At 38.4% G+C, this 22,680-nt stretch overlaps 1 protein-coding gene across 1 annotated transcript in view; it reads left to right on the top strand.

Moving 5' to 3' along the window:
- LRP1B (LDL receptor related protein 1B) overlaps positions 1-22,680 on the top strand; it is a 2,136,850-nt gene that overhangs the window by 468,254 nt on the left and 1,645,916 nt on the right. The gene's annotated exons all lie outside the window — the stretch shown is intronic.

Raw genomic sequence — 22,680 nt, 5'->3', positions numbered from 1 at the left:
CTCTTCAGGACAGCAAATGTTAGCCCTTTTAATTCTCTTTCTACATTAGTGGATTTACAAGGATTTTTTTCCCCTTACGTTAGATGTGAGAAATATAAAATTAGTGTAAACTTTGCTGCTTGTGACAGCACAATTTACTAAACTCCAGATTACAAACCAGATGCAAAATCAGGACAGAGTTTACGTATTTTCTAGTTCTTCTAACTTCTTCTCCATTTCTCAAAATACTTCCAAGTGTTATTATTTTCCAACCCCAATTTGTCATGTTGAAGACTGCATCTGCTTCAACTTTGAATCAGTTCTGTGAGAAAACATCTGAGTTACCCCGTCACATGCTTTGTACAACTCTGCTCTTAGAATCCAATAATTCCGTTATTCCACTGGGGGACAAATCTACTGGATTTTACTAGTTGGGTTTATTTTTCGTGAGCTACACTAGCTTATTGCTTTTGATGCTAATATCCTCAGGAAAATTACAAATTGTTCCTTCACAATATGGATTCATTTATATACTAAGGACTGATATTACTATAGAGTAATTTCCAAGCTTATTTGTCAAATGATATTTAAATACTATTACAATGCTAGGCGTATATATTAGCCCAATTCACTATAACTTTAAAAATAATGATATATCCAAATTAACAAATTGCCATGCCACTTCGAATGTATGTTATGGGAAATTTTACATTCCAGAGCACTTATTTTAAAAAGAATTGCATCCATTATGTTTTCTTTCAATGATAATAAGGTTTAAATTTGGAAAATCAAGTAGAAATTTTAAAAATCATCTCTTACCCGTGATAATGATTATCATGTTATTTCTAATACCTTCATAAATGTTCTTAAATGATGATTAGGTCTTAATACACATGTATTTCCTATCTTTTTTTTTTTAAAGAATATTTATTTGAAAGGCAGTTAGAGGCAGAGAGAGGGAGATCTTCCATCTGCTGGTTCACTGCCCAAATGGCCAAGATCCAAAGTCCAGAGCCCGGAACTTCTTCCAGGTCTTCCACGTGGGTACAATGGCCCGATGACTTGGGCCATCTTCTGCTGCTTTCCCAAGCTCATGAGCAGGGAGCTGGATTGGAACTAGAGCAGCCAGGTCTTGAACCAGTGTCACAGGCAGTTGCTTTACCCACTATGCTACAACAGTAGTCCCAATGCAATTTATTTTTATGACATGATTTTAATGATTATATAACGTTTTATTATATAGAACTCATACTTTGCATTTTCTAATTTTTCCTTCTATAAATCACCCCTTACTATGTAAGTGAATCTTAGTCCATACATATTACTTGACTATTTAGCACATGTTATGTGTCAGAAAACTTAAATACATATTCCATATCTTATGTGTATTCTTCATTTACAAAGGAATTATTACTTATTGTAGAAGAAACATATTACAGATGAAAAGTAAGCAGTTCTTTTTCCCAAATTGGTAAATACCCTAGAAGTAAAACAACTATTTTAAAGGAAACCTATTAACAATAAATTGTTGCATCATGACAATCAAGACTGTATTCTCATCTGTAGTCAGACTGATTTGAACAAAAATCCTTACATAAGTGCAAAATACCCACTACTTTAACATATTAAAAATTCATTATTGCAAGTTAAATCAGCTTAATAAATTGTGAATGATTTTTCTTGATCGATGACACTTTTACCAATCTAATCTCTGACAACCTTTGAAGCAAGCAGTCTTCTATATTGAATTGATTTTTACTTGAACAGTTATTGTGGAACTGATGTGAAAATTCATGATTTCTCCTAAAATTTGAATAACCTAGTTTATTTTTGGAATACTGATTTGTAGTTTGTAAACAAAACAAAGTATTAAATCGATTATAATGGAAAAAAGGTTTCAAGATAGAATGTTGTGGAATTTAAGCTGGTTTTTACAAGGCAGGTCAACACTTACTTATCCAAACAATGCAAGTAAAGTGGTAATTCAGAAAGTTCAAGAATAGTCAATTACATATTCAACAGGAATATATTATGATACATGTGTCAAACTTTCTTGATAATTCTGCTTAAATTTAGCTTAATTTTTTATAAATGACTGGGAGACTTGGGGGATAGTTTCTATAAATGTAAACTTTCACCTTAGAAAGGCTACAAATATAAGTAGTATAAGTTTTACATTTTTTTTAAAAAAGGATTGATTTATTTTGAAGGAGTAATAGAGACAGAGGGAGAGACAGATTTTAAATCTGCTGGTTCATTCCCAGAGTTGGCTGCAACAGCCAGTGATAGGCCAGGCTGAAGCCAGGAGCTTCTTCCTGGTCTCCGAGGTGGGTGCCAGGGCCCAAGTACTTGGACCATCTTCAGCTGTTTTCCCATGCTATTAGCAGGGAGGTGGATCAGATGAGGAACAGCCGAAGCATGAACTGGCGTTCATATAGGGTGCCGGCATCACAGGCAGGGGCTTTACCCACTACATCACAATGCTAGCCCCCAATTAGGAGTTTTAGATTTTTTTTTTTTTTTTTTTGACAGGCAGAGTTAGATAGTGAGAGAGAGAGAAAAAGAGAAAGGTCTTCCTTTTTCCATTGGTTCACCCCTCAAGTGGCTACTACGGCCGGTGCATTGCGGCCAGCGTGCTCAGATCTGAAGCTAGGAGCCAGGTGCTTCCTCCTGGTCTCCCATGTGGGTGCAGGGCCCAAGGACTTGGGCCATCCTCCACTGCACTCCCGGGCCACAGCAGAGAGCTGGACTGGAAGAGGAGCAACCAGGACAGAATCCGGTGCCCCAACCGGGACTAGAACACCGTGTGTCCCGGCGCCGCAAGGCGGAGGATTAGCCTAGTGAGCCGTGGCACCGGCAGAGTTCTAGATTTTAATGTTACTTAATTTTAATGGATAAAAGACACTTAAAACATGAAATTACAAATGCATGATTTTCAAAAGCAGATTTTTCTTTTACATACTAACAATGAAATTGTACTGATGAACAGAGGACAAGATGGTGAATATCATATAGCCAGAATGTTTTCAATATTGTTTTTCTCTTTCACCCTACCTTGCTGCCATTTAATAGTTTAAATGAAAACAAAAACTCAGGAAATACACTCCTTGGGCCAAGCATTCTTCAGTATAAACATAGTAGTTTGGGATCTACGTGTTATGATTTCTTGAACTATCAAAGTTTCTTAGTCCTTTTTCTGAAATGTTGAATGTTGTTTCACCAAGAGTGTTAATACTATGAAGGAACTCATTAGTGATTGATGAGTATAATTCTTAAACAAACCCAGTGGTTCAGACCACGATCATCATGCCGTTAACCATCATCGAATGCCTGGTTTTAAGTCCTGGCTCCACTTCCAATTCCAGCTTTCTACTAATGCATACATGGGACCAGTGAATGGTGGCTGAAATAATTGAGTTCCTGCCACCCACGTGAGAGACCCCAGTGGAGTCTTTCTCTGTCTCTCCTTCAAATTTTATTTTATTTTTTTTAAGATTTATTTATCTGAAAGACCGAGAGAGAGGTAGAAACAGAGAGAGGTCTTCTATCCACTAGTTCACTCCCCAGATGGCTGCAATGGCCAGAGCTGAGCCGATCTGAAGTCAGGAGCAAGGAGCTTTCTTCTGGGTCTCCCACATGAGTGCAGGGGCCCAAGGACTTGGGACATCTTCTACTGCTTTCCCAGGCCATAGCAAAGAATTGGATTGGAAGAGGAGCAGCTGGGACTAGAATGGGCACCCATAAGGGATTCTGGCACTTCATAGGGCTTTAACCTGCTGCATCACAGTGCTGGCCCCTCTTCTTCAAATTTTAAAAATGATAAAATCGAAGCTGTTTAATAAACACAAAAGCAACTATTATGATAATTCTCATAAAGTGTCATTTAAAAAACAAATTTATTACCAGAGATAGCCATTTACCTTAAATTTCTCACTAGTTGTAAGACTTTATCTACTTTTTTTAATTAAAGATTTATTTATTTACTTGAGTTACACAGAGAGAAGGAGAAGCAGAAAGGAGAGAGGTCTTCCATCCGCTGATTCACTCCCCAGTTGGCTACAATGGCTGGAGATGTGCTGATCAGGAGCCAGGAGCTTCTTCCAAGTCTCCCACGTGGGATGCAGGGGCCCAAGGACTTAGGCCATCTTCTACTGCTTTCCCAGGTCATAGCAGAGCTGGATCAGAAGTGGACCAGCCAGGACTCAAACTGGTGCCCATCTGGGATGCCGGCACTGCTGATGGCAGTTTTACCAGCCACAGCACTGGCCCCTATCTATTACTTCTTATCTTTACATTGTCATTCCAACTCTAACTCACATCAGTCTCTAAGGTAACAGGTACCAGGCCCTCCCTTGTCCCAGATGCTACAGTCTTGGAATTATATGAGGTGTCATAACCTCCACACTTCTACTTCGGCTATTGACTCCTTGCGAATGGAGAATTTAATTTTTAACATGCATTCACATGTAGCCAATGCTAATCATTAGCATCCACCCTTTCCTTTCCATGCAATTATTTCCTGCTTCTCATCTTCTGGATAATTATGAAGAAATGTTCTCTTTTTAAAAAGTGGATAGGGCAAAAAGTCAGTTACATTGGTGGCATTTATTAGCCTGAACACTGTGACTACTTCCTAACTGGGAAGTTCTGTCTTCAAGAATGTTCTGCATTCTATGACATTTTACTTTGATTTCTTTCTCATGTATTTAGAGATAAATGAGATACTGGGTAAGAACAAAACTTACAGCAGATCTTTTCTACAGAACTAATAATATCAGTCTTAGATTGTCAGTTTTAGAGGTCAAGGTGTGAATTTGGTTCAGTTTGCCTGATGTAGAATACTCATGTGAGATTTAATTGCATTGGTTTGGGTATTTGGTACAGGGCAAGCGCTAGATAAATGTTGAAGGAATATGGTATTATGAGTTAAATGACATTATAATAAATGATTTTGATCTTCTACCATCCTTTCATACTAAAAAAAATTCAGTGAATTTTTGCTTGCCTAGTTGCATTAGGGGCTAAATTGTACTAAGAATTATACCAAGTGAAACCTTCCAAAAGTAGCTTAAATAGAATAGGTTGTATTTGCAAATAAAGGTAGCAGGTAAACTTATCTAATTTTTTTTTTTTTTTGGACAGGCAGAGTGGACAGTGAGAGAGAGAGACAGAGAGAAAGGTCTTCCTTTTTGCCTTTGGTTCACCCTCCAATGGCTGCTGCAGCCGGTGCATCTCGCTGATCCGAAGCCAGGAGCCAAGTGCTTCTCCTGGTCTCCCAAGCGGGTGCAGGGCCCAAAGACTTGGGCCATCCTCCATTGCCTTCCTGGGCCATAGCAGAGAGCTGGCCTGGAAGAGGGGCAACCGGGATAGAATCCGGCACCCCAACCGGGACTAGAACCCAGTGTGCCAGCGCCGCAAGGCGGATGATTAGCCTGTTAAGCCACGGCACCGGCCTAAAAATTTTAAGGCAGGTGATTACTGTATGTAGTTTATTTCTGCTAGTATATATCTATGGAGTAATTATTTAAGTAGATTAATGATTATAAGTAGAATATATGTATCAATTCATATGTACTCTTCATATATACACATGTATTCATAAACTCTTTTTTCACAAACCAAGTCTCAAACATGTCTTGGACAGCTTTCGAAGTTTGACCAAGTCACTGATACATGAGTTTTTCCTCGTTATCTGGTATAGGTTCTAACCTTACATTTGCCAGTAATTTGACTTTCTCTTTCTTTCTGGGAAATGTAAAGACTGGCCATACTCTAAGCATTATGAAGTAAGATAAACTCACTGTCAGTTTGCCTAATTACTTGTGACATTTTTGTGAATCTTAAGTAGATTGTGTGATATTATAGAATTTTTTTGGCGTTTAGTGCTTATTTACTTTTCAGGACATTTTCTGGAATGGCCAGGAGCTGATAATTTGAGGAGAGACACTAGGTCAGGAAATAAAATTATTTGATAAACATGCTGTTTTATCTAAAGTACTAAATACTATCAATTTTGATCAACACGTCTTTATCTATGTCCTTTGAATAATAATTCTAAGAATACAGACTTTAAAGCACAAAAGCATGGCCAGCACTGTGGCCCAGTGGGTTAAGTCATCTCCTGCAATGGTCAGCATCCAATATAGGAGCTGGTTCAAATCCCAGATGCTCCACTTCTGATCCAATTCCCTGCTAATGTGCCTGGGAAAGCAACAGAAAATGGCCCAAGAGCTTGGGCTCCTGCTACCCTTGTGGGAGGCCTGGATGATGCTCCTGTCTTTGGCCTGACTCAGCAATATGTTGTGGCCATTTGAGGAGTGAACCAGCCTATGGAAGTTCAGTATGTCTGCTTCTCTCTTTTTGTGATTCTGCCTTTAAAATAAATAAATAAATCAGTATTAACACACTAGCGTGCGCACACACACACACATACACACAGGCAAAGCCACCCTTAGTAAAAGAGATAAAAACATGTACAACTTCCTCAAGCTGGATTTAGTCTTTTCTCTTTGATCTTTGTTTATGAATAAATGGCTCATGTTAGGTAACATACTACTTATAGCTGATCCTGAAGAATTATACTGATTCAGTTATATAGATATGCTTTAATGGAACTTGTATCTGTGCAACATGAGAACAACCATAATTTTTCTTTCTACCACTGTCTATTAAATTACTAAGGACTGATTTTTTAAAGTTTCAAATAAGCTGATAAAGGAAGAAATCATATTAATAGGAGTTTCCATAAAAGTAGCCAGTAAATCTATGAAAAGATGCCGCCAATCTCACTAATTGTCATGGGAATGTGAACTAAAGCAAAGATAGTTGTTCCTGTCACAGTCATATTGGGAGAAGTACCAATACTGGTGAGAGCTACAGTCCTACAAATATAGGCAATACATATAAAACTATAAATCTGTAATATCTCCAACTTTGTAACAGCTTTACTATATAAATAAAAATGTAGATAGACAAGAATATATGTGCCATGTTTATTATAGTGCTATTTTCAGTGGCAAAAACATGGAAATGATGAGTGTCCACTAAAAAAAGACTGACTCAGTGATGGCCATAGATGCATGGGGGTTCAAGGTAATTTGCTATTATCAATAACTTTTCATCCTTTACCCTTAAGAAAACTTCCTAACCACAAAACATTGTGGTCTTTTTCATAACAGTTTTCATATAGTTTATCTTTAGTTACCCTTTTTGAAGAAGAAAGTTCTCTAATCTTAGAAATATACCAAAAGGCCTATGTTTTAAACAGTTACATATGATTATGTTATTGTAATGTAAATGTATTTATATTTTAGATGGATACATTTATCTTAATTAAAAACAGGAATTAGTTACCTAGAAACCAATGAAAACATACTCTTTCAGAGGAGTGCAGAAAATCCGATATCTTGAAGGATTCTGACTATTTTGGCCTTATTCCAGAGGTTTTTTTTTTTTATAATCTGATAGCACTAGCTCAGTCTTCATTATCAAATTAATACAAGTAACAATAGTGTCAGTTGATCTGAGAGTACTTAGATGCTTTTCTAAGAAGAAAATAAGGAGCAATAACCGTAGTAAAAGCTAATTTTGGCATGTCTGAAAATACAGCCAAGAAAATTTTATAATAGCAAGAGTTTGTTGTGAATTTTAAAAGATTTTTTCACTTATGTGAAGGAGGGAGAGATTGATGTTCCACTCCCCAAATGCCCAAAACAAACAGGGCTGGGCCATGCTAAACCTAGGAGCCAGGAACTCAACCCAGGTATTTTATGTGCATGGCAGAAACCCAAGCACCTGATTCATCATCTTTGGCCTCCTAGGAATATTAGCAGGAAGCTGAATAGGAAGTAGAGGATTAAGGACTCAAATCCTCCCTCTAGTATGAGATGTGGGGATTCCAAGCAGGACATTAGCCCATTATGACATAACTCCTACTGCTAACTATTTTTTTTGTAAACAAAGGAACATGATGTAGAAAATATTAGCAAGAAATATATCCCATGAAAATTCACTGCAGTTGACTTCAGTCTCTGCTTTACACATAAAATAAAATAGGGGACTATTGAATACATATTGATATCATATAGGTGACTGAATAGGCCTGTAATGGAAAAAGGGAAAGCTAAACTAATAAAAGGATGATCTTTAAAAAAAATACATATTAATGTGTTTCACAGCTATGACTGAATAATCAAATGGAAGCCAGAGGTTCTTCTCATTCTTTATCATAGGTAAACAAAGTTTTTTTTTAAATAATTTTTTTATTTAGTAAATATAAATTTCCAAAGTACAGTTTATGGATTACAATGGCTATTCCCCCCCAAAATTTCCCTCCCACTCGCACCCCCCATCCCCCACTCCATTTCCCATTCCATTCATGTCAAGATTCATTTTCAATTCTCTCTATATACAGAATATCGATTTAGTATATATTAAGAAAAGATCTGGTGCCCCGGCCGGGACTAGAACCTGCTGTGCCGGTGCTGCAGGCAGAGGATTAGCCTGTTGAGCCATGGCACCAGCCCTAGATTCATTTTCAATTATCTTTATATACAGAAGATCGATTTATTATATATTAAGTAAAGATTTCATCAGTTTGCACCCACACAGAAACACAAAGTGTAAAAATACTATTTAAGTACTAGTTATAGCATTACTTCACATTGGACAACACAATAAGGACAGATCCCACAAGAGAAGTAAGTACACAGTGACTCCTGTTGTTGACTTAACAATTTGACACTCTTGTTTATGAGGTCAGTAATCTCCCTAGGCTCTAGTCATGAGTTGCCAAGGCTATGGAAGCCTTTTGGGTTCACTGACTTTGATCTTATTCCAACAGGGTCATAGTCAAAGTGGAAGTTCTCTCCTCCCTTCAGAGAAAGGTACCTCCTTCTTTGATGGCCCCGTCTTTCCACTGGGATCTCACTCTCAGAGATCTTTCATTTAGGTCTTCTTCTTTTTTTTTTCTTTCCAGAGTGCCTTGGCTTTGCATGCCTACAATACTCTCATGGTCTCTTCAGCCAGATCCGAATGCCTTAAGGGCTGATTCTGAGGCCAGAGTGCTATTTAGGACATCTGCCATTCTATGAGACTGCTGTGTATCCCGCTTCCCATGATGGATTGTTCTCTCCCTTTTTGGTTCTATCAGTTAGTATTAGCAGACACTGGTCTTGTTTGTGTGATCATTTTGACTCTTAGATGTATCAGTGGGATCAATTTTGAACTGAAATTGATCACATGGACTAGTGAGATGGCATTGGTACATGCCACCTTGATGGGATTGTATTGGAATCCCATGGCACATTTCTGACTCCACCATTTGGAGCAAGTCCGATTGAGCATATCTCAAATTGTACATCTCCTCCCTCTCTTATTCCCACTCTTATATTTTACAGGGATCACTTTTCAGTTAAATTTAAACACCTAAGAATAATTTTGTGTTAATTACAGAGTTCAACCAATAGTACTAGAACAAAAACAATATTAAATAGATAAAGTATTACATTGTACATCAACAGTCAGGACAAGAGCTGATCAAGTCACTGTTTCTGATAGTGTCCATTTCACTTCAACAATTTTCCCCTTTGATACTCAATTAGTTGTCGCCGATCAGGGAGAACATATGATATTTGTCCCTTTGGGACTGGCTTAATTCACTCAGCATAATGTTTTCCAGATTATTCCATCTTGTTGCAAATGACCAGATTTCATTGTTTTTTTTTCTTTTTTTTTAATTTTTATTTATTTATTTATTTTGACACGCAGAGTGGATAGTGAGAGAGACAGAGAGAAAGGTCTTCCTTTTTGCCATTGTTTCACCCTCCAATGGCCGCTGCAGCCAGCGCATCGCGCTGATCCGAAGCCAGGAGCCAGGTGCTTCCCCCGGTCTCCCATGCGGGTGCAGGGCCCAAGCACTTGGGCCATCCTCCACTGCCTTCCCAGGCCATAGCAGAGAGCTGGCCTGGAAGAGGGGCAACCGGGATAGAATCCGGCGCCCCAACCGGGACTAGAACCCGGTGTGCCGGCGCTGCAAGGCAGAGGATTAGCCTGTTAAGCCACGGCGCCGGCCTGGATTTCATTGTTTTTGACTACTGTGTAGTATTCTATAGAGCACATGTCCCATAATTTCTTTATCCAGTCTATTATTGATGGGGATTTGGGTTGGTTCCAAGTCTTAGCTATTGTGAATTGGGCTGCAATAAACATTAATGTGCAGACAGCTTTTTTGTTTGCCAATTTAATTCCCTTTGGGTAAATTCCAAGAAGTGGTATGGCTGGATTGTATGGTAGGGTTATATTCAGGTTTCTGAGGAATCTCCAAACTGACTTCCATAGTGGCTTAACCAGTTTGCATTCCCACCAACAGTGGGTTAGTGTCCCTATTTCCCCACATCCTCTCAAGCATCTATTGTTGGTAGACTTCTGAATGTGAGCCATTCTCACCAGGGTGAGGTGAAACCTCATTGTAGTTTTGATTTGCATTTCCCTGATTGCTAGTAATCTTGAACATTTTTTCATGTGTCTGTTGGCCATTTGGATTTCCCTAAAACATGTCTGTTGAGGTCCTTGGCCCATCTCTTAAGTGGGTTGTTTGTTTTAATGTTGTGGAGTTTTTTTATTTCTTTGTAGATTCTGGTTATCAACCCTTTATCTGTAGTATAGTTTGCAAATATTTTTTCCCATTCTGTCGGTTGCGTCTTCACTCTCCTATTTCTTTTGAAGTACAGAAACTTCTCAATTTGATGCAATCCCAATAGTTGATTTTGGCTTTGACTGCCTGTGCTTCTGGGGTCTTCTCCAAGAAGTCTTTTCCAGTACCTATATCTTGCAGGGTTTCTCCAATGCTCTCTAATAATTTGATGGTTTCAGGTCATAGATTTAAGTCTTTACTCCATGTTGAGTGAATTTTTGTGTAAGGTGAAAGGTAGGGGTCTTGCTTCAAGCTTCTGCACGTGGAAATCCAATGTTCGCAGCACCATTTATTGAATAGACTGTCCTTATTCCAGGGATTAGTTTTGGATCTTTGATCAAATATAAGTTGGCTGTAGATGTTTGGATTGATTTCTGGTGTTTCTATTCTGTTCCATTGGTCTATCCATCTGTTTCTGTACCAGTACCATGCTGTTTTGATAACAACTGCCCTGTAGTATGTCCTAAAATCAGGTATTGTGATGCCTCCGGCTTTGTTTTTGTTGTACAGGATTGCTTTGGCTATTCGAGGTCTTCTGTGTTTCCATATGAATTTCAGCATCATTTTTTCCAGATCTGAGAAGAAGGTCTTCGGGATCTTGATGGGTATTGCATTGAATGTATAAATTGCTTTTGGGAGAATAGACATTTTGATGATATTGATTCTTCCAATCCATGAGCATGGAAGATTTCTCCATTTTTTGGTATCCTCTTCTATTTCTTTCTGTAAGGTTTTGTAGTTTTCATCGTAGAGATCTTTAACGTCTTTGGTTAAGTTTATTCCAAGGTATTTGATTGTTTTTGTAGCTATTGTGAATGGGATTGATTTTAGAAGTTCTTCCTCAGCCGTGGCATTGCCTGTGTATACAAAGACTGTTGATTTTTGTGCATTGATTTTATATCCTGCTACTTTGCCAAACTCTTCGATGAGTTCCAGCAGTCTCTTAGTAGAGTTCTTTGGGTCCCCTAAATAAAGAATCATATCATCTGCAAAGAGGGATAGTTTGAGTTCGTCCTTCCCGATTTGTATTCCTTTAATTTCTTTTTCTTGCCTAATAGCTCTTGCTAAAACTTCCAGAACTATATTGAATAGCAGTGGTGAGAGTGGGCATCCCTGTCTGGTACCAGATCTCAGTGGAAATGCTTCCAACTTTTCCCCATTCAATAGGATATTGGCCATGGGTTTTTCATATATTGCTTTGATTGTATTGAGGAATGTTCCTTCCATACCCAGTTGGCTTAGAGTTTTCATCATAAAAGGGTGTTGTATTTTTTCAAATGCTTTCTCTGCATCTATTGAGAGAATCATATGGTTTTTCTTCTGCAGTCTGTTAATGTGGTGTATCACGTTGATTGTTTTGTGAATGTTGAACCATCCCTGCATACCAGGGATAAATCCCACTTGGTCTGGGTGGATGATCTTTCTGATGTGTTGTTGCATTCTACTGGCCAGAATTTTATTGAGGATTTTTGCATCTATGTTCATCAGGGATATTGGTCTGTAATTCTCTTTCAATGCTGCATCTTTTTCCGGCTTAGGAAATAAGGTGATGCTGGCTTCATAGAAAGAATTTGGGAAGATTCCCTCTTTTTCGATTGTTTTGAATAGTTTGAGAAGAATTGGAGTTAGTTCTTCTCTAAATGTCTGGTAGAACTCAGCAGTGAATCCATCTGGTCCTGGGCTTTTCTTTGTTGGGAGGGCCTTTATTACTGTTTCAATTTCTGTGTCAGTTATTGGTCTGTTTAGGTTTTCTATGTCTTCCTGGCTCAATTTAGGTAGGTTGTATGTGTCCAAGAATCTGTCCATTTCTGATAGATTTCCCTGTTTGCTGGCATACAAGTCCTTGTAGTAATTTCTGATGATTCTTTTTATTTCTGTGGTGTCTGTTGTTATGTTTCCATTTTCATCTCTAATCTTATTGATTTGGGTCTTTTCTTTTTTTAGTTAGTTGGGCCAATGGGGTGTCAATTTTGTTTATTTTTTCAAAAAACCAGCTCCTCGTTTGGCTGATTTTTTGTAATGTTTTTTTGGATTCAATCCTGTTGATTTCTTCTTTGATTTTAATTATTTCTCTTCTCCTACTGGGTTTGGGTTTGGTTTGCTGCAGGTTTTCTAGATCCTTGAGATGACTTGAAAGCTCATCTATTTGGTGCCTTTCCAATTTCTTGATGTAGGCACCTATTGATATAAACTTTCCTCTTAACACTGCTTTTGTTGTATCCCATAGGTTTTGGTATGTTGTGCTGTTATCCTCATTTACTTCCAGAAAATTTTTGATTTCTCTTTTAATTTCTTCTATGACCCATTGTTCATTCAGGAGCATGTTGTTCAATCTCCATGTGTTTGCACGTGCTCTAGGGATTCCCGAGTTGCTAATTTCCAATTTCATTCCTTTGTGGTCTGAGAAGCTGCATGGTATGATTCTAATTCTTTTGAATTTGCTGAGACTTGCTTTATGGCCTAGTATGTGGTCAATCCTAGAGAAGGTTCCATGTACTGCTGAGAAGAATGTAAATTCTTTATGTGTAGGATGAAATGTTCTGTAGATATCTCTTAGATCCATTTGGGCTATAGTGTCATTTAAATCTACTGTCTCCTTGTTGATCTTCTGTCCTGTTGATCTGTCTATCTCTGAGAGTGGAGTATTAAAGTCCCCCGGAACTATTGTATTAGTGTCTAAGTCTCCCTTTAAGTCCCTTAACAAGTCTTTTAAATAAACTGGTGCCCTGTAATTAGGTGCATATACATTGATAATCGTTATATCTTCCTGTTGAATTGATCCCTTAATCATTAAATAGTGCCTCTCTTTGTCTCTCCTAACAGTTTTTGTGGAAAAGTTTATGTTGTCTGATATTAAGATGGCTACACCTGCTCTTTTTTCATTTCTGTTGGCATGGTATATATTTTTCCAGCCTTTCACTTTCAGTCTGTATGCATCATTGTTGGAAAGATGAGTTTCTTGTAAGCAACAAAAAGATGGGTTTTGTTCCTTAACCCAATCAGCCAGTCAGTGTCTTTTAACTGGACAGTTCAGGCCATTAACATTCAATGTGACTATTGAGAAGGAGTAACTTTGCCCTGTCATTTGCCAAAGATATTTTCTAATATATGGTTTGAGATTCCTGTGATCTTTTGCTATGAGGATTCCCTCCTTTACCTTCTTTCATATTGGTGACCGTGTTTCTGTGTTTCTGTATGTAACACATCTTTAAGCATCTTTTGCAGGGCTGGACGAGTGGCGACAAATTCTTTCATTTTCTGTTTGCTATGAAAAGTCTTTATTTCACCTTCATTCACAAATGAGAGCTTTGCAGGATATAATATTCTGGGCTGACAGTTTTTCTCTCTTAGTACCTGTGCTATATCTCGCCATTCTCTCCTAGCTTGTAGGGTTTCTGAAGAGAAGTCAGCTGTGAGTCTAATTGGAGATCCTCTGAGAGTAATCTGACGTTTCTCTCTTGCACATTTTAGAATCTTTTCTTTATGTTTCACTGTGGTGAGTTTAATTACTACGTGTCATGGTGAGAATCTCTTTTGGTCATGTTTACTAGGGATTCTATGAGCTTCCTGTACTAGGATGTCTCTGTCCATCTCCAAATCTGGAAAGTTCTCTGCAAGCATATCACTAAAAAGGCCTTCTAATCCTTTCTCTCTCTCCATGCCTTCAGGAACTCCTAGAACCCGAATGTTGGGTTTTTTAATAGTATCCGGTAGATTCCTGACAATTTTTTTAGATTTCTGATTTCTTCTTCTTTTCTTTGATGTGACTGTTTCCTTTCCTGTTCTCTGTCTTCTAAGTCTGATATTCTCTCTTCTGCTTCACCCATTCTGTTTTTAAGGCTCTCTAATGTGTTTGTCATTTGATCTATTGAGTTCTTCATTTCATTATGGTTTCTTGTCACTATCACAGTTTCATGTTCTACTAGTTGTTTCATTTCATTTTGATTCCTCCTTAATGTTTCATTTTCACATGACAGATTTTCTATCTTATCCATTAAGAATTTCTGTAGTTCAAGAATTTGTTTTTGAGAACTTCTTAATGTTCTTATCAATTTTTTGAGATCCGCTTCTTGGATTTCCTCTATCTCTTCATCTTCATAATCTTGAATTGGGGTGTCTTTTTCATTTGGGGGCATCATAGTGTCTTCCTTGCTCTTGTTACCTCGGCTTCTATGTTTGTTGTTTGGCATGTTGGAGATAATTTATGTTTTTTTTTTTTTTTTTTGCTGTGGTTTTTTTTTTTTTTCTCATTATACTATGCCTCTAAGTGGGCTGTCTGCTTTGATGGATCCTTAGAGGCTATGATAGGTGTGGCCAGAGAGCTCTGCTTGATTCTTCGGATTTAAGGCTATGCAAAAAGTGACTCACCCAGATTGTTCTCTGCCTTGCTCCTTGCTCAATCTCTCTCTCTCTCTCTCTCTCTCTCTCTCTTTTTGACTCAGTTGGGAAGTAATTCCACACAGCTGAGTGGAATTGAGGGTAGTTGAAATCTGGCCTCTGTGAGTATTTGTTTGATCTACCCCTGGGACCACACAAAGAGTTTATGCAGCCCTCAATGTGTTCTCAAGTTTCGCCACAGTCCCAAGGTTACTTAGTTTGTGTACTCGGTGAGTTTGCTTGCCCCCCCCCCTCAGATTTTCACAGTCTCAGCTCATTAGCTTTACCTGTTTTCACTAGATTCTAACCTCCTGTTATTTCTCCCAACCAGAGTCAAGTTTTTCTGCCTGGCTACTCTTGTTTGCCGCTTTACATATGTAAGATGGCTCCTGCTCTTTGTTTTGCTCAGCTTTGTAAGGTGAGTAGAGAAAGAGGCTAGTGTCCATGCTGGTTCCCCTGATTTATTCGGTTTTTTTTTTCCTCTCCTCCAGTCAGCCTGGTGATCTTTGCCCAGTGGGGCCTCAGGCCTCTGCCTTTCCCCGCCAATGTCTCGGGTTTCTGAGGTTTTTGTCTTACCTCCCATTCCTGCATCGACGAGATTCTGCGGCTAGACTCCTGTGGCTGGGCTTCCATGCGGTGGGCTCCCTGTAGGTCCTCTCTGTCACATCCACTAGATCCGGAAGCATTTCCTTTGCAGTTTTTTTCTTGAGTCTTTTCCTGAGGCTACAGTAATTCTACTTTTATTAAACTATATTTTCCCAGACTATCGGTGCACGTCCTCACTATCTGCCATCTTGGCTCTGCCCCCTAAATGATCATTTAATTTTAAGTTCACATGTGAATTACCAAGAAAGAGATGTGTTCAGAAAATAGTTTTTAAACTTAGATTTGACTAACTGCTCTCCTCATGGGAAAGGGGAAGATTATATAATTTACATCCTTAAATTAATAAATACATTAATAGCTTATGATAAAAGTTGGCTCCTTTAGTGAGTATTTTGTCAAGCTAACCAGAGCAAAACCAAGAACTTCACAACAAAATTATTGAATAGAAACTAATGGAAATGAAGCTTGAAAGCTGGGTGAAGAAGTCATGAATATTTTAAGTTGTAATGCAATAGCCATTTTCATGTGATTAGAATTTGAGGTGATGTTAAAATGAGGAACAACATAATTAGCTCTCTCTCCATACTGAAGAATGTTTTGATGGAATATTCTTGGAGCTATAAAAAGTAAAAGATGGTGGATTTGAGATGTTTTGTATCTGCTGTAGAACGGTATCTATCTTGCTGTTTAGTGAGAGACCACTTCTTAAAATTGCCAACAGTGGTGCTGAAAACGTTTTACCATGTATTTCACCCCTATCTGCAGTTCATCCTTCCTTGGTGACATAGGTTATTATTGCCACATGTGTTTTTGTAAACCAAAGTTCTGGAAAAAAACTAAAAGCAGGGTAGAGAAATTGTCTCAATATTTCCTCTGATCTGTAGTAAACATCTCTCTTGAGGACAATTGTCTAAAAATGTCCTGTTCAGAGATGATTGTAATTCTTTCTTTAGGGAAGCAATGTCAAATATTATTTACTTATTTTTAAATGATATGTTTGACAGAGACAGACTGGCAGAGAGATGGTTTCCATCTTCCGTCATACTACCCACATGCCCACAACAGGCACAAGCTGCACCAGAGCTGCAGTGGGGAGCCAAGAATGCAATCCAAGTCTCCCACATATTTGGTGGGAAACCAGTGACTCAAGCCATTGTCACTGTCTCTCAGGATCTGCCTTGGAAGAAAACTGGATTCAGGAGCCAAATCTGGAAAGAAGGTCTATGGAGTCCAATGTGGTGTACCGATTCCTTAACCACCAGGCTAAATGCCTGCTCCCACAAACAGTCTTTATATACTTCTAAGTATTGTGGATGGGGCAGGTTATGAAATTAATGTGAAGTTTTGATAGAGTATTTGTGTGCAACTATGTATTTCTTTCCCTTCTCTTCCACTACAATATCACTCTAAGTTTCCCATCACATTAGAGAATAAGTTAAGAGCAATCCTTGAGAAATGTTGTCATGATTCTTATCTATCCTTTTATGAATGAGCAGCATGAAGCACATAGGAGTGACTTTTTTTCTAATAATCACCTAGTTTCTGAATTAGAATCCTATTGCATTTTTGTTGACCCACATGTGCTTCCTATTACCCTGCAATTCTGTCTTATACATAAGAATAACAGCAGATCTGGAGGATATACATATGGCACAGTGGTTAAGATGCAGCTTGGGATGCCATCAGTCTGTATCAAGTGTTTAGGTTTTAGTCCCAGCTCCTCTCACAAGTTCAGCTTCCTGTTAATGTACCCTTTGGGAGACAGGTGAAGGCTCAAGTGCTTGGTTCCCTACCATCCATGTGGGAGGGCCAGGTGGAGTTGTGGGCTCCTAGCTTCATTCTGGACCTGCTCCTGCCCCAGCTATTTTGGGCATTTGAAGGGTGCACAAGTGGATAGGAATTCTCACTCTATGCACAGAGGTATCTATCTAGATTTCAGATATTTTCTACAAGAGTAACTGGTAGCAGTGGATGAACTTTTAAGAAAATAAAGCAAAAACTAAAGTTATTGAATAAGTGTCAAGAAATAGGGAGAAAAAAATTAGATTGCATTGAAATTAGTAAACTGTTGAAAATGTTGCCACTATACTCACTTTAAAACTATGGAACTCTTTCAATTACAACTTCTGTCAGTAGATTTAATATTATAGATAATAGTGATGTCTGAGGTAATATTCAGCAATCTCCCCTTTCTGACTGACAAGTCTGTTCATAAAATCAAGAAAACCATGGAAGAAAGGAGGAAAAGTTGTTTTTAATTAAATCCACTTTGATCTTCTATTAAATTTGTTTTGATTTCTTTAGAACCCTGGGCAAAATATTCACTTATTTTTAGAACTATTGATACAATAGAAGTATTTATCTTTAGCCATAGACAAGTTCGCCTTTTAGTTTTTTAAATTACTTCTTGTATTTGATTTTTCCACTCATTGTCCTCTGAAGATAGGTGAATTGTTGAATTTCCTGTTCCTCAGAACTAGTTGACAAACTCTAACACATCTTTTTTGGTTCATATCACAGGCCAGGCCTTGATCCCTCTACTCGATAATAAGGCATGGCCACACTACTGTGCTCAATGCCTAAGGGGCATCAAAAATAAATATAAAAAGCTGAAGAAACATTTTTTGAATGTGTACTTAGTTCAAGAACTAGGATGAGCACATGAGATAGATGATCCCCTACCTGAGAAACATGGTTTTATCTGTTGCCAAAATCAGTCAAGCAAGGGGAAGAACAGCCAGATAGGTCATGAGCAGAATGTCAATCACCCTGAATTCCAGGGAGAAGAGACAAATCAGTCCCGTGGAAATCTGTAGTTAGCTTTCAGTGGCACACATCATTTCTCTTTACCCTGGGAAGGCCCAGCAAGTATGCAAGGTAGCACTCAATCTAGTCTTCTGTTCCCCTTCCAAACAAGTACCCAGCTGGTCTTGGGATGCAAACTCTGCTAATTCCTCAGACTAACTTGTGTCCTACATTTTAGCTGTGCCAGGACTCACAACATCAGTTATACTCCTCTGTGTTTCTCCCAGCCCATCTCTTCTTCATCCTCAGCTACACTTGAATGATGGTTCATAGACTCTACTATGTATCATACTAGGAGATACATCAATTACAACCTTATTTCAAACTTAGTCGTAACTGTATCCTGTCCTTGGAGTCTTTACTTACTTTAACATTTAAATTGTTACTATATATTTTCAATATTAGCAGGATACTGCTAATTATTTTGATAAGATATTATTATTTGGATAATAATATTTGTATTATTTTGTATAATTTGTATAATGTATATATTTTGTTAATATTTGTACTATTTAAGTAACAGTGTAGAAATATGCCTGAAGATAGTTGAGTATATCCCATGACTGGTATAAAACATGTTGAGGCCGGCGCCGTGGCTCAACAGGCTAATCCTCCGCCTTGTGGAGCCAGCACACCGGGTTCTAGTCCTGGTAGGGGCGCTGGATTCTGTCCTGGTTGCCCCTCTTCCAGGCCAGCTCTCTGCTATGGCTGGGGAGTGCAGTGGAGGATGGCCCAAGTGGATGGCCCAAGTGCTTGGGCCCTGCACCCCATGGGAGACCAGGAGAAGCACCTGGCTCCTGCCATCGGATCAGCGTGGTGCGCCAGCTGCAGCTCACCGGCCGCAGCGGCCATTGGAGGGTGAACCAACGGCAAAGGAAGACCTTTCTCTCTCTCTCTCTCACTGTCCACTCTGCTTGTCAAAAATTAAAAAAAAAATGCTGAAATGTTTCTTTTTAGAGCATCTGTATTCAAATCTAAACCAAGGTGACATTTAGCACCAGAAGATTCCTTTATCGACAGTCTCAGGAGAGTGACCCTAGATTGAATCAGGCTTAACTTGTGTTTCCATTTAAGATACATTGAGTTATATTGGCAAGCAAAAGTGGCAATAGCTGATGCTGCCACGAAGTGCAGAACTGATATTTGGAAAACGTGTGAGTTCCTGCCACTGCATCAGTCAACTCACCACCAATCCAGTGAAATGCTCTAGAGGAAAAATATTTCCAGTTACATAGAATGGCTACTTGACATAATAGTGATTAGCCAGGTACATTAGGATTACCCACGCATTTGACTTTTTCAGCAAATCAAATGAAAAAAAGGCTGTCTTGGCCCACAGTAATATTAATATGTAGTTAATAAATAGTTACAAATTAGTTGCTGAGAGAAAATTGCCTTCTGGGCTATTAAGATAGAGAAGGTCCTTTGAGGTTAGTGCTGGCCAGAGATTAATTTTTATTGACATTTATATCATACCTCTCAGCTTTAGAAAAATAAAAAATGGAATCAAATCAGGTCAAGCAAGTACAAATGAGAAGATATTGCTAAAAACTGCATGAGCACCTAAACCCAAATTAAACACAGCAACTCTGAATTGCAACCCCACCTGAGAATCATGCTGGGGGAGAAAATACAGAGGGTTTATTTAGAAAGACTTGGCAATAAGCAAGTAAAAGGAAAAAGGCTCAAAATTGCTAATTTATTTTGCTAAGAAGCTCATCAAGACTAGGAGACACAGGAAGGATTTGAGATGGTCTCCTAAAGTGGCTTACAATCAATTGCAGAGCTAGACATATTAGTCTAGAATCAAAACGTTATTGCTTTTAGTCACTGAACATAGCTGAGCACAGCATGCTCTAGGAAGATTGCAGACTGCCAAAGCTGCTTGACTGTAGCAGATTTTTTTTTTTTTAGCTTTTGCAAATGACAAAAACATATGCAGAGCAGTGGCCTTTTTTTTTTTTTTTAAAGCTTGTTCGTGTTGGCTGATCACATGAAATTGTAACCTAAGACTTGGCTGTTGAAATAGTTTATTTTGAACATGATCTATCATGAAACTCACCTTCATTACTGTAAATGATGTATTTCTCAACAATCATACTGATATTCGAGTTGTATCACTAAAACAAGAGTCATTTTCCTAAAGCAAGAAAAAAGCATATATATTGTCACTTTCACAAAAGAAATTTTCATTAACACTAGCATCTGTGACTCTCAAAAGTGAAATAAAGTATAATGCTTGCTAAGGCATAAAAATACCTGTTCTCCAAATTATAGGACTTGAGCACCACAATTTTGCTGCTGAGGCTGTTGAACGTTTTAAGGAGTGCTTCTAATCCCCTTTATAGCTTTTGTATTGAATGCAGAAACACTGTTCTCTGGTGAGAGTGTGATTTTAGAAGAGTTAAAAAGTGCTAGTGGACTTTTGCAAGGCTGTGGAGACAGTTGTGAACTTGGTCTTCTATTATTCTCTCTCTTGCCCCAAAGAAATGTGTGCTTTACATGGACTGGTTTAGGGATGCTTAGAGAAAGATACTTTTAAAAAGTTCATGAAAAAATGGAATTAAATTTTGGGGTTTTATAAAACTTTTTTAAAATTCATACTTTTTTTCACAATACACAGTGTCATGCACTCCTCAAATAACTCTTGGATGCATGGATTTTAAAGTGTTTGCACTACAATACTTATTTTTAAATAATATTTTCCAGATACTTCTTGAAGTCCCCCTAAAATGGTTCTAACTTTAATGCTCATTAACAAAGGCAAGTTATTGAGCTCAACTGAATTCTAGTTCCTTGACTTTGACTATTAAGTAGTCCTGAACTAGCTCCCTAGTGTCATAAAAAAGGTAAACTTTCCAAATTTTTTGTAGGCTATTTTAGAAACCCTAGTCTTTGAAGCACTGTTTTTGTTGCTGTACTGTGCTGAGGTAGGTTGTTTACTTACAAGATGAAGAAACTCTTGAAATTGCTAACATAGGTGTTCATTTTCAGTCTAGAATATTGCCTCCAAAATAATCTACTTGTCTACTCTGGTTTCAAAGACAAAGAGAACATCATTCCAGAAACAAACTTGGGTCATGCTTGCCCAGCACGACTGGCCTGATTGTTGCTATGAGTGAATGAATCCTGATGCACACTCCCCACCACACACATGCACAAAAAATCATTATCAAACAGAAATAATCAAAATCCTATAGCTGTTGTAGCATTATCATTTCTTCTGTCCCAGGCTTTTCTAGATAACTGAGAGAGAATTGGGAGAGGGGCGGGGAGAGAATGAAGACATGCTGTCATCTGCTGGCTCACTACTCAGCTGCCCGCAATGACCTGGTCTGAAGCTGGGAACTGGGAATAAAATCCAGGTCTCAGACACACTTGTCTTGACAACATGCTCTACTACTTGCAGGATCTGCACTAGGGAAACTGGAGGCAGGAATCAAGCCCAGGCATTTTATGTGGGACTTGAGAGTCTAATTTCTGTTCGTTTGCTGGGGCTTTCAGCTGAGCCTCTCTGGTAAAACCTGTCACTCTTCTCTGTATCAAAATCCATCCCATTATTCTATATATTTGCAGTCTTGTTCTGAGTTAGAAGAGCAAACCTGCATTTCACCCTCTGTTCATATGCTGGATGTTTTGGACCCTGCCTTAGTGGACCCCTTTGAAAGTGTCTTCAGCTTCCTTCGTTCCAACTCTGAACCTTGCTCTGCCTGCAGCTTCCTACCAGGTCATAGGTTTCTAACATTCTCTGCCCACAGCCAGTTGTCTAAAGCCTGAGGCTAAACCTTGGGAATTTCTTTGAAGAAAGAAATGTATATAAAAAACAACTTCTCCTTTTCTTTGATCTGAATTACCAAGAAAGGAAAAACACTTTACCTTTTAATATGCACTTTTGAAATATAAATAAATACTCAAAACACAAACTGGAGAAAAGCTATTTCAAGATTAAATAACCTTTTTGGGGGGTAAAAAGCGATTAGCGCAAAGGCATACTAAACAGTGTCCCTTACTAGGAAAGCCCATTTTGTTCTCAGTATCTCTGGTCATCAGCAAGTCCATTCATCAATCCATTTATCTACTCATGCAACAGATGCTTGCTAAGAGCAGTTTGTCCTGAGTGTTATTTCGTTTAGTGCTTCCAAAGATGAAGAGTTAAACTTACAACCAGAAATCAAAGACTACATTCTTAGTGTAGTTGTTCATAGTGAGAGCTGAGCTGC

This window comes from Lepus europaeus, chromosome 1 (assembly GCF_033115175.1).
Source record: "Lepus europaeus isolate LE1 chromosome 1, mLepTim1.pri, whole genome shotgun sequence".
NCBI classification, from domain to species: Eukaryota; Metazoa; Chordata; class Mammalia; order Lagomorpha; family Leporidae; genus Lepus; species Lepus europaeus.
This window is presented reverse-complemented; position numbering and strand designations above follow the sequence as displayed.